Below are 11,178 nucleotides of genomic sequence, written 5' to 3' on the forward strand. Positions count from 1 at the left end.
TGCCAAAATTTATTTAAAGTGAAATAAAAAGCAGTTTCCACAGTCAAGCTTCGGTGGAACATACTTTCTTTAGCCATTGTACCTCTTTTTGTTCAAACCCCTGACCGCTTTCTGAGTCTGTATCTAATCAAGTCCCCATTATCTCCCCCTCTCTGGGCTCCCTCATTCCCCTGGCCTGACCTTACATGGAGAGGTAAAAGGGTTGATGTCATTGAATGAAGAATGCTGCAAGAATCCAGAGAGAAAGGAGAGAGCTGCAGGAGAAGAAGAAGGGGGGGGGGGGGGGGGGGGGGGGGTGAACCGTTTATGAACACATATACAGAAACAGGGAGAGAAGGAGAGATAGAGGGCCGCTGTTTACACAGAGATACACAAGTCCTGGGCCAAAGTCGGACGAGAAAGAACTTGTTTGGGAGGATGGTGTCATTCCTTTTCCAAGCTGAAAAGCACAAGGGGAGGGTCTAATAGCAGCAGAGAGGAAGAGAGAAAGAGAAGTTAGCGTTGCAGACACAACCTCAAAGCTCTTACTCATTCTGGGCCGAGAAGGGGGAAAAAGAACAAAAGGAAGAGAGAGGGGAAGTTAAAAGAAGATCCATACTGCAGCTGTTATAACAGGGTAAGTAATTCTGCTGTGAATTATTAATTCAAATAGTAACTGCTGTTTATGGATATGACTACAACAGGTTACCTAATAAGGTAAAGTCTTTGGACTGCATCAAGATGGTGCAGATTTTAGGTTATGAATACATTTGTGAAATGTCATCTTTGGGGTATGGCAGGCATTTTGACTTCATATCCAGGCAGCGTTTACTGTAACAGAAAATGCCTCACAGATGGCTGCTGGTGGTGGGTCGTGCTCCTTAGACTCTTGTCTTTTTAGTGAATATAAACTATCTGAACATGCAGTGAGCCTACATCTTGGGCAAGCCATTTGTGTAAATGTTCATATTACTGCATCACTTGCTCCTAGCCTCCACTCATTTAGACATTTGCTCAAACAAGGTAGAAAAAAATTTAACTTGTTACTTTTTTAAGTAGTAGAGCTTTTAATGCAAAACAGACTTAATAAAGTCCCAACTAACATGTTTTTTGATACAGTTGTTAAGCAATGGACCAAACTAGAGAACCAGATATGATAAAATCCTTTAAATATGACCAAAAAAAAGCCATTTAGACTACAGCCAAATTAATCAGAAACCCATTAAAGCATCATTAGCCACCTGCACTATACAGCTATATTTTCATAGTTTTTTCTTTAAAGTTGTTTAATGTATGAGGGACATACCTTTTTTATATATTTATGGTCATGCTGCTCCTCAGGTAATGCTGCCCTGAGTAGTGAGCCATTTTCCCGTATAAGAACCACCTCTTGTCTATTTAGTTTCTTCAAGATCTAAAAATAGTATTGTTTTTTTTGTTTTTTTTATTCTGAAGGATTACAGTTCTTAGAATTAAGAAGGATGTGCTTTAATATCCTTACAACACATTCACCCTTCATCTGGGTCCTGATCGATGCAAAGGTAGCATTTCTGCTGGAGCTTTCGTTCTGTTAAAAGGACGTTTTTTCTCTCCACTGTCGCTACAAGCATGCTTAGTGTGAGGGATTGCATTCTCAATGAGTTGATGCAATCAACTGGTTTTCCTTAGAAAACTTTGAATCAATTTGACTGTATGATCTGGTGAACTGTAAAGTGCTTTGAGATGACATGTGTTGTGAATTGGCGCTATATAAATAAACTGAATTTAATTTAATTTCATCTACATGTAGCACAAATATATTACTAGATGACAAAGGCTTTAAAACTACAGTTGTTGTTTTACTGTTGCAGGAACATATTGAGGTAGTGTGATTAGATGACTTTCTATTATAACTAGAAATGTTTAGAACTAGAGAGCTAAAAAATATTCTAGGTATCAAATAATATACATAAACGGCCTGCCATATCACACAGAGTGATGGACACTGATGATAGGCTATGCGGAAGCTCGAACAGGAAGGTCAGCTAAAAGAGGGGGGAAAAAGTTGTAAAATCTAGACAGCTAGCGACACACCTGGATTTAATAACAGAAGACAAAGGAAATACAGCAGTTGCGATAACAGTTAAAAGAAACCAGCGACTTTTCCATATGAGGTAAAGAAAAAAAATGGGGCGGTGTTTAACCACCGAAACCGACTGACCCACGGCGTGAACGTACCGTGGAAACGTGGTGGGGTGTGTGCAGACCTGCTAACGTTACTGTAGGTGACAACCAGAGGCTTTATTGATCGCTCAAACCCCCGGAGGTGGAGGTGAGTGTCTCCTACCTTTCAGACTTTGATAAAAAAAAAAATGTACCTCATGGAAAAACCGAGCTGTTGTATTTACACTGACGTTCATTTTTCAAAGGTGTTCTGAATAATATCGGTTAATTTTAAGGTTAAACGAAGCGTTAGCTTTGCTAGCTGTTGTGGTTCAGCTGAAAACGTTTGTTTTGAATATATATTTTTGTTCGGGTGGGGGGTTAATGACTGTAGCTGCTCCTGTTTATCTGCAGTGTCTTCGTCAACCAAATGTTTGCTAGTAGCTGTCATGGTTACTGTCAGATTAATCCAGACATAAGTCTGGGGTTGTTGCTGGTCTATCACGTACATGATCGAGGCAAAGGTTTCAAAATGCTGGAAATGTTTTAGTCGTTTGCAGTGGCGGTTCTAGACCAAATACACCAGGGGGGCTAGGGGGGGAGCAGTGTGTTTTCATGGGGGCACAGAAAGAAAAAAAAAAACAGGGCAAGGGATTCAAATATATTAAGAGAGCTGCAAGAAGTGAAATTTCTATTCAATTGGGTTTAATTAAAATTCTATTTCATATGAGGTCAATGTACATTCATAATTTAGGAATTTTACATATTTTTCACTTAATTTAAGTTCAAATTACCATTTTCTATCAAATCTGAATTGGAACTCTCGAAAAACTGATAAATTCGGCTGTAAAAATTAGAGTATTTTTTTATTCGCTTTAAAAAAAAAGATTTTGCAGATAAAAACTGGGAACCTATCTCAATCCCACTGAAGCTATCACCTTATTCTTTTTAAAGCTACAGTGTGTAATAATTACAGGGATATACAGTCAGAAACGTAATATATTATACATAACTATGTTATTTATCATCATCTAAGAGCTCAGCCTCTTAACCTTAATATTTGCGTTGCCTTAGAATTCGTTATTTATAATTACATAGGAGCGGGTCTCGCAGCCATGGAGGCAGACATCTTTGTGCTACGGCAGCGCAGAGCCAACAAACTAGCGATTGCGAGATCGCCCATTACAATAACATGCTGCGTGATGATGCTGTTACTCTCCAGTATACTTATTCAGCAACGTCCCTGACGTTTCACAGGTAATGATTCAGTAATTTTCTGTAAAATAATTTTCTGGATATATACCTCGGTTACTTCTCTCCTGCTCCTTTGGAGATCTTCAAGCCTTTCCTCCTCTACTCTAGTCACCCTGCTGGCACCTCTCCCTCGCCTGGCCCTGGCTGCATGCCCACCCCGGCCTCTCTGCCCTCTTCCTCGCCTTGTAACCCCCGTGCCACAAACAAGACTTGGACTCTGTAAACGGGGAATATATATTCTTCCAGCGAACACAATCTCGTTGTTAAACTAATGACTACAATTACTTTGTCTGTTTATATCACCATGCAAAGCAGCTCACCAAAACGTCACAACGATGTAGAAAAAATAACGGGTATATTTATTATCTTAAGTCTACATGAAATCTATACCCTACACACACTAATGAAATACTATCTGTAAAATTATCTATGTAAACAAACCTCATCACTTGAGAAGGTAGGTGATGCGGACGTCGTGGAAGACATTTTGTCCCGTAACGCTCGCCGTAGTGTTGGGGGGGAGAAGCGGTGGGGGGGAGATGTTCATGTTGCTGCGGTCTGCAATCTGGACGTTAGATGTCGCTGAAAATTACACACTGTAGCTTTAAATAATTAGTAAAACATCATTTGTAAAGAAAAAGAACCTATCAGTAACCACGTCTGTTCCTGTACATATCATCATTAGAATTGCTTTTAAGTATAATTTTTTTCAGTACAGGGGCCATAACAGGGGCCAGGACATGATCTACAGGGGCACTGGCCCCCGTTGGCCCCTGTCTAGAACCACCCATGGTCGTTTATATCTAAATTTACCTAATTATCCACGCTGCAGACAAGTGTTTAGCCCATCATATTCCTAAAAGCGTTTATGCATGGGGTTCATTCACTTCCTGCCAACTTTTATTTTATCGGTTCAAATTGGTGTTATGAGAAAATGAAGATCAGTTCTATGTAATTTCCTCTTTTTACCTACTCCCTTTTTTTTTTTACTCCCTTTTTCCATCCCTAACCCTGCAGGGGTGGCTACTCCTCAGTGTGCATTGGTTATTGCCTGGCCACCCTTATAAAAAATTTCCGGCTATGTCTCTATAACCCCTTCCTCTCACAATCTCATACATTACCTCTCTGTAATTTTCTTTGTGCCAATAATGATTAAAGAATTAGTTTTTTTGTCACTTCTAATAAACAGCGGATCTACATGGTCAGTATTTTGTTCAGGCTTAACACCTCTGCTATTTAAAGAAGGGCAAAGTCCAAAGCTGACTTCTACTTTCTTTAAACAACTCCTACCTCTAAAACGTCAGAGTGGTTCACGCAAATGCTATTTTATAACCTGTTGTTTGGTGTAAAGGTTCGCTTTAACTGCTGTGGTTTTTAATATGAGCTATTTTAAGATTATAGAAATCCACTTTTTTTTATCTGTCCTCTGATAATTGTCATTAGCTTTAGCTTCGTGGACCAGACCATCTTTTGGTTGATACCAAATTAATATGACAAGAGTGTATCAGCTGGAGGGAAGATGATACTTGGTTTAAAATCTTAAAATATCCCATGTTCATATTCAGCTCTATATCCTTATTTTTGGTATCTTAACTAAAATTCACATCTACAACTTTCAAACATTTTTATTTCATTTTCACAGCTTCATTTCTTTTACAAGTCACCCCTGATTAATTTCTTCCTTTACTCCAACCTATTTCCACTCTCCTCTACACCTCTCATTTCTTACCAATTACTGTGCATGATGAAACCCAGGTAATTACCATTATTCACTACATTTTGCATTGTTATTCTTCTGTCTTCCTCTTATCCACACACTGGTAATCTGCGTGCTTCTGCCTAAGCTTGAGAAAGTTGGTACTAATTTAACATAGTTGACACAAGTTGGCAAATGGTGCAAACTGAAATTATTAATCACTATTTATTTAAGCAAAATTATCCAGGGATATTTAATAAGAGTAATTGATCTGAGTAATCTCCCTGGTAACTGTTTGGTTGCTATTTTCCGATTGTAATTTCTTGCCAATATTTAGAATGTTTTAGTAAACAATAACTGAGCAATCAACAGGGCGCTGAGCTATTTTTGTGAGGTTGTTGATACCTTTTAGCAATTAATTTAGTTTAATTTAACTAGTTCATGCTATAGGCATAATATATCTGCTTTTTCAAAGTATCTGTTGAAAATACAGAGTTCATTGTGTAAAATGTTGGAGAACATCAAGAGCTTTTGTAGCCTTATAAACTAGCCCCACCCGTCAGCAGCCAAAATAATTTTTGCCTGCAAGTTTAGTTAAATTACACATTTAATCTCACATTGAGTCTGGTTTATCAGGCTACAGCTTTTGTGTTTATTAGATTTCTTATCTTAGTAGTGCACCAGTTTGAGTTGGCTGATTTAAAAATCTAATGGGGTACCTGTGACTGTGTAAACTGAAGGCTGTGACTTCTGTGGTTAAAAAAAAAAAGACCATTGTAAAACCTTAAGTCCTTCTTTGGTGTATTGAAATCTCACGGCAAACTCCTGGTTGTAAATGGAGATCAAATATTTCCTTCAGACTTATAGCTTGCTTTTTACCTGTATTCTCATCTAAGTAAACAGATATTCAGCCAAGTTTATGCGTTCATCTGTTATTTATACTCAATATTATATAGTTTCATATAGTTGGCTAAATGCTTTGCCAGGGTTGCACCCAATCATTTTTAATAAGACCTGTCATAAGTACCACACAATCTTTGGTGCAAGTACAATTCATACCATAAGCTTTTTTGCACACCTAGAACCAGATATTCATCCAGGTCACCATTAATTATTTAATTACAGTACTGAAAGTACTTATTTTTATCCTTTAATCTTCAAAGAATGCTAAACTACATTGTATAAAAACAGTTTAGGACTTTTCAAAGAGAATTGAATGAGTTTTATATCCGCTCTGTTATATTGCTTCTGATGTCATCATCAGAACTGATCAGAGACCTACAAAATATGATTATATTACACAATTTTTATCTGTATTTTAGTTGTCTCTATATTATCCACTATACTGTGTGAAAGTACAACAAAATTCAAACATTAAAATTCAAATTGCTACAATTGTTACCAATTTTAAAGCTAAAAAATATGTTCTGCTGGAAGTAGAGTAGGATCCAATTTTCCGGACAGGTGTCATACAGACAAGTGCTATAACAGAAAGAGTGAAAGGCATTTATTCTCTCTGAAAAGTTATTAACCTTTTAAAGGAAAAGTCCGGTCACATTTAGAATACAAACTTCTGAAAGTGCTTTAAGTATGAAATTTTCTCTGGCCAGAAGTTCAATGGAAAATCTTTCCTCTCCTAGTTGGCAGTCCAATCATGAACCGGTGGTGGTTTTCAATGGTGAAGTCCTCTCTTAAATAATTCTTGAATAATTGTTGTTGATTGCAGATATGTCAAGTAGTTCCCATTGATTTTGCTTGTAAAGTGGGGAGAATGGCTTCGGCTTACCGCACTGTGACGTCACTGCTGGAAGACATCAGGAGTGAGGTGTTACTATATTTAGGCAAAAATCGCTCTTCCTGTACTCAGTAATGGCAACAAAATTTTTATTTTTTTTTGGCTGATTATTTCTAAATTCATTAAATCATCGCAAATGTATTAGTTTTAGGTATAAATAATGACATATTGCTTACTCCTTTCTGAACAGACTTTTTCTTTAAAACTAGAGGAAGTTTTGTCATTTATTTTGTTGTTGTTTTTTCCTATAAAGCGGTATCTATGGTGACCCAGATGTATTCTGGTTTAGCATAAGCATACGGGCTGGTGGTACGTATCGGGTGGTGACAAAAGCCACCGATTTCGAACACTTTATTTATATTAATCGCTTATAAAAGATGTAGTTTATAAATATTCAAATGATCTTTAGCATTAAGAATTATTACATTGGATGGAAATGGAGCTCTGAGTTGATGCATTACTGTAAAAAAAAAATTTTTTTTCTTTCCAGGATTTATCTAATGCTGCAGTCAAAGGAAACTGTTTAAGCATCTTACCTGAAGCTTCTAGTCTGAGGTTGTGTTTGTGTACATTTCTAAAAGTGAAGGGTAAAAAGTTGTGCATAAAACTGCAGTGATTTGAAAATTAACTTAATTGTAGCCTTCATGAGTGAAAACACTCCAGTTATTTCAGAGCATCTCTCTGGCTCAAAGCGCTTCTTGTCTGCTGCTTTGATTCAGTCTGCTGGTATCTTGTGACTCTGCTTTGGCCTTCATTACATTGTGTGATGGTGTAAGTAACCAGGGCTGTTGGAGGGGGCTGCCTGCAGGATCCAGTAGCTGACGTTACAAGTTTTGAGATGTCAGTTGAATGAGAGCAAATAGTAATACATCGCAGCGACACAATTCATACCCAATGACCTGTAAGGCTGGGCTCAAAAGGGTTGTTTGTCTCAGCAGTAGTGACCCCCGACCTAGACAGGCTTTCCCAGAAACCGGGTGTGCTATTAACATTGGAACAATGGGAAGTTTCAGCACAGCACACTAGCCACTGATACCGGAGGGAATAACTGACAAATCTCTCAGAAAATCAAATTCTCTGTAATTAAACATTGGTAAATATTTAATACATTTTATTGCTCATTATGGTATTTCAGGTATAAATGGTTGAATATTTAGGGAACAATATCCTATTTACTTTTGTCTTGATAAACTTGTTCAGCGATAGAGGGTACTATATTGCAACATAAATTATATTGTGACTTGAATCAAAGAACATTTTACTGTAAAATGATCTTGTTTTTAAGGCTGAAACAATTTATGAGATTGATTATTGAAATGATCAGCAACTAATTTATTAATCAATTAATTGTTAATTGGAGTACACAGGCTCTAACAAACAACATTAGCAGAAAGAGAAACCCACTCATAGCAATAATTATGCCAAATTGTGTAAAAATATAAAAGTATAAAAACACTTTTAGATGGAAAAAAAATTTTGGTCTGTAAATACATTGTATCCAAAACTCCTCAAGTGGCCTAGTTTTGCTAGTTTTAGCTTCACTTTAAATTCGGTCTAAAATCTTCTTTAAGGCACCTGTTGCTATCTGATGATTAAACAGGGGGAAAAAAATCGGCATATTAATCGATTAGTGAAATAAATGTTAGTCGCAGCCCTAGTTATTTTATTCTCCTCTGTCTTATTTTTTGTAATATTCTGTGGATTAATAAAGGACATATTGGAAAACCATAATTCATCAGATCCTTCTGTTTAGTTTTTAACCATTTTTTTAAAAGCAGCTTTTGCAGGCAGACTAAAGTCTACGATCTTCCTGTGTTTTAAACCCCCTTTAAGTTTTTTTTGTTACTCAGCTGAAACCAGATCTGTAAAACAAACACTTCCTGTTTTAGAATGCTAAGGATTACTAAAAATAACTTTTACCCTCTATATGCCAGAATAACAAACATTAGGTACATTTTTTTAGCAAATTTTTTATTATGTCATAGAATTGCTCTTTAAAGTATATGAAATGAGTAAAGAAGAGTTTTTGATATCATCTCACGAGTTTTTCATAGTTTGCAGGAATTTTGGCCCATTTCTCCAGATAACAGTAACAGTAAGCTGCCTTGCTCACACACACACTCAGCTCTTCCCAAAAATGTAAAATGGGTCTAAAATCTTGACTGTAATAGCAATTTAAAAACCCATGAACTTGCTGTCCTTGCACCTCTTCGGTGACTTGTTTGTGTGGCAATATGCTTACAGCCACTGAGCATGTTGCTCCAAGATTTCATCTTAATGTTCTGACCTCCTGAGGCCATCCATTTCACCAAGTCTTTCCTGCACCAGAATAATGTCAGTAAATGAGGTTACCAGCCTGTTTTCTTTCTTTTTTTTTTTTTACATTTTGGTTGCCGCTCTCTGGCTTACAGGGCACCTATGTTTCCCTGCATGCAAACAATTGTTTCTTTTAAACACTTTTATTTTAGTTTTCATTAGAAACATCTCCAGTAGCCTATTTGGGGTCTTTGTCCCTAAATGCATTTACTAATTGTACATTAGTGGTTTAACTGTGGATAATAATTCTCTCTTTAAAATGCAGCCAGCATCACACATTTTGCTTTATTCCAACATATCCACAGTCATAGCACATCACTAATACCATAGGGGTACACAATGTATGTAAATTAGGAAGCTAAAAAAACAACACAATATGTTTATCCAAATCTTGTTGAGGTCTTCTAGTTTGTGAAAACTCCCTGGCTCTGTGGTGAATTTGGGGGCCCTTCAAAAAATTCCCTGGAATCCATCCCCCATTACAGCTGTAGGGTAGCTATGATTGAACGCAGTCTCGAGTGATGTCATTCAGTTCAAGTAGTGAGTGAGACTTGAATTAGAGGCTGAGGAAAGAGATGGGGGTGGCTGCTCTGCCACAGAGCGTTAATCTGCATCTCCAGTTGTAAAAGGAAACCACAATGTCAGACAGTTTTTCTTCTTTATAGGAATACAAATAACAGGGTACAGCTGCAAAGATACTAGGAGAGTGGATTAGATGTTAGCAGCAAAGGGAAAGAACAGCTGACGTCATTGAGTTGAATCAGAAATGTTCTTGAGCAGAGGGTCTCTCCTCAAGCATCAGGTTTAATGATAGATTTGTAGGACCCTACGGGGCAGAGTGAATAGCTGATCTCACCAGACAGAATCCCTTTGGAAAGACGAGACCTCGCCACAAGTTATCGGTCCTGTTGAATAATTAAGAGAACCTTTGTCTCTGAGACAAAGGGGCCTCAGTTCTCAAATTACAGGACCAAATCACAGTTGGTACTATCCCTGTTAAGCACTCTTAGTGTTCTGACACGAGTATTCTGTTGATAGAAGTCCTCTCCATTTTAAATTGAGTAGCTCCTTAAACTGAATATGTCGACAACTGTTCTCTAATTTGAGGCTCAGCATCTGTCCTCTTTCCTTCATTTGTTTTCTCTGCACCATTTTTCCTTTTACAAGATATATCTTTATAAATTATATATTTGTTGGCGGTTAATGGAAATGTTTTTCTGTGATAGCTTTTGGTCATGATTGAGCAGAAATTTCTTCACGATTTTTCCATTTTCTCCACTGTGTATCCCTCATTCTCCATGAGCTATCAAATCAGCTGTCGACAGATAATAGAGTGAAGGTCTATTTAGGTGAGCAAGGTTAAGTTTAAGAAATGGAGATGGCATTATAGTTAAAAGATGCCTTTTAAACAAAAATATCATAGGAAAGGCCTGCTTTATATAAAGGACTATCCTAAACAGCTGTAAGCTTTAAATTCCTTAGGGTTGATTGAAAAAGTATGGAATATGTTTGCACAGGTTCACCTTGGAGTTTCCTCATTATCAGTTTGGATGAAGTAAGGCGCATTATTTGTTTTATTGTTTAGACTAGAGCAAAAGGCAAGCATGCCCAGATTAACACGAGTCTCTTCCTTCAGAGCCTGAAGTGAACAGCCTTGTGTCCAGATGTTTAACTCATCATTTAAACACTTTCCTGACTGTCACCAAAAAGGTACAGAACAAGCTCTTATTGCCAAAATAGACCCTTTTTAGTTTGTATTAACTACTTTTGCATTCAACCAACTACACTATGGACACGCAGGCAAAATTTGCTTGGCCAAAAGCTGCTATATTTCTGTTGTTGTTGTAAAGTTGTAGTGGCTTGATGTCTTTGGAGAGGCAGTGTTTTTAATTTGCACTTTTGAGGGTTGTTTTTATTAATTCTTTTAATCACCTAATCAAAATTTAAAAAAAGATTATGTATTTTGTTAAATCTATCACAATGGAAAATCAAATCA

The 11,178-nt window shown here is 37.1% G+C and overlaps 1 protein-coding gene across 3 annotated transcripts in view; it reads left to right on the forward strand.

Annotated features, from left to right (window-relative positions):
- Positions 1-329: 329 nt before the first annotated feature.
- The window catches only part of zyx (zyxin), a 21,674-nt gene continuing 10,825 nt past the window's right edge, over positions 330-11,178 (forward strand). For 2 of the 3 annotated variants that reach the window (XM_015370802.1, XM_015370804.1), the window contains exon 1: positions 330-616. The gene's annotated coding sequence lies outside the window, so the exon portion shown is untranslated. Of the gene's footprint in view, positions 617-1,999; positions 2,291-11,178 lie in introns of those variants that run through there. The other variant, XM_015370803.1, reaches the window with a different exon arrangement.

Source organism: Cyprinodon variegatus, unplaced genomic scaffold (genome assembly GCF_000732505.1).
Source record: "Cyprinodon variegatus isolate N-32 unplaced genomic scaffold, C_variegatus-1.0 Scaffold48, whole genome shotgun sequence".
NCBI classification, from domain to species: Eukaryota; Metazoa; Chordata; class Actinopteri; order Cyprinodontiformes; family Cyprinodontidae; genus Cyprinodon; species Cyprinodon variegatus.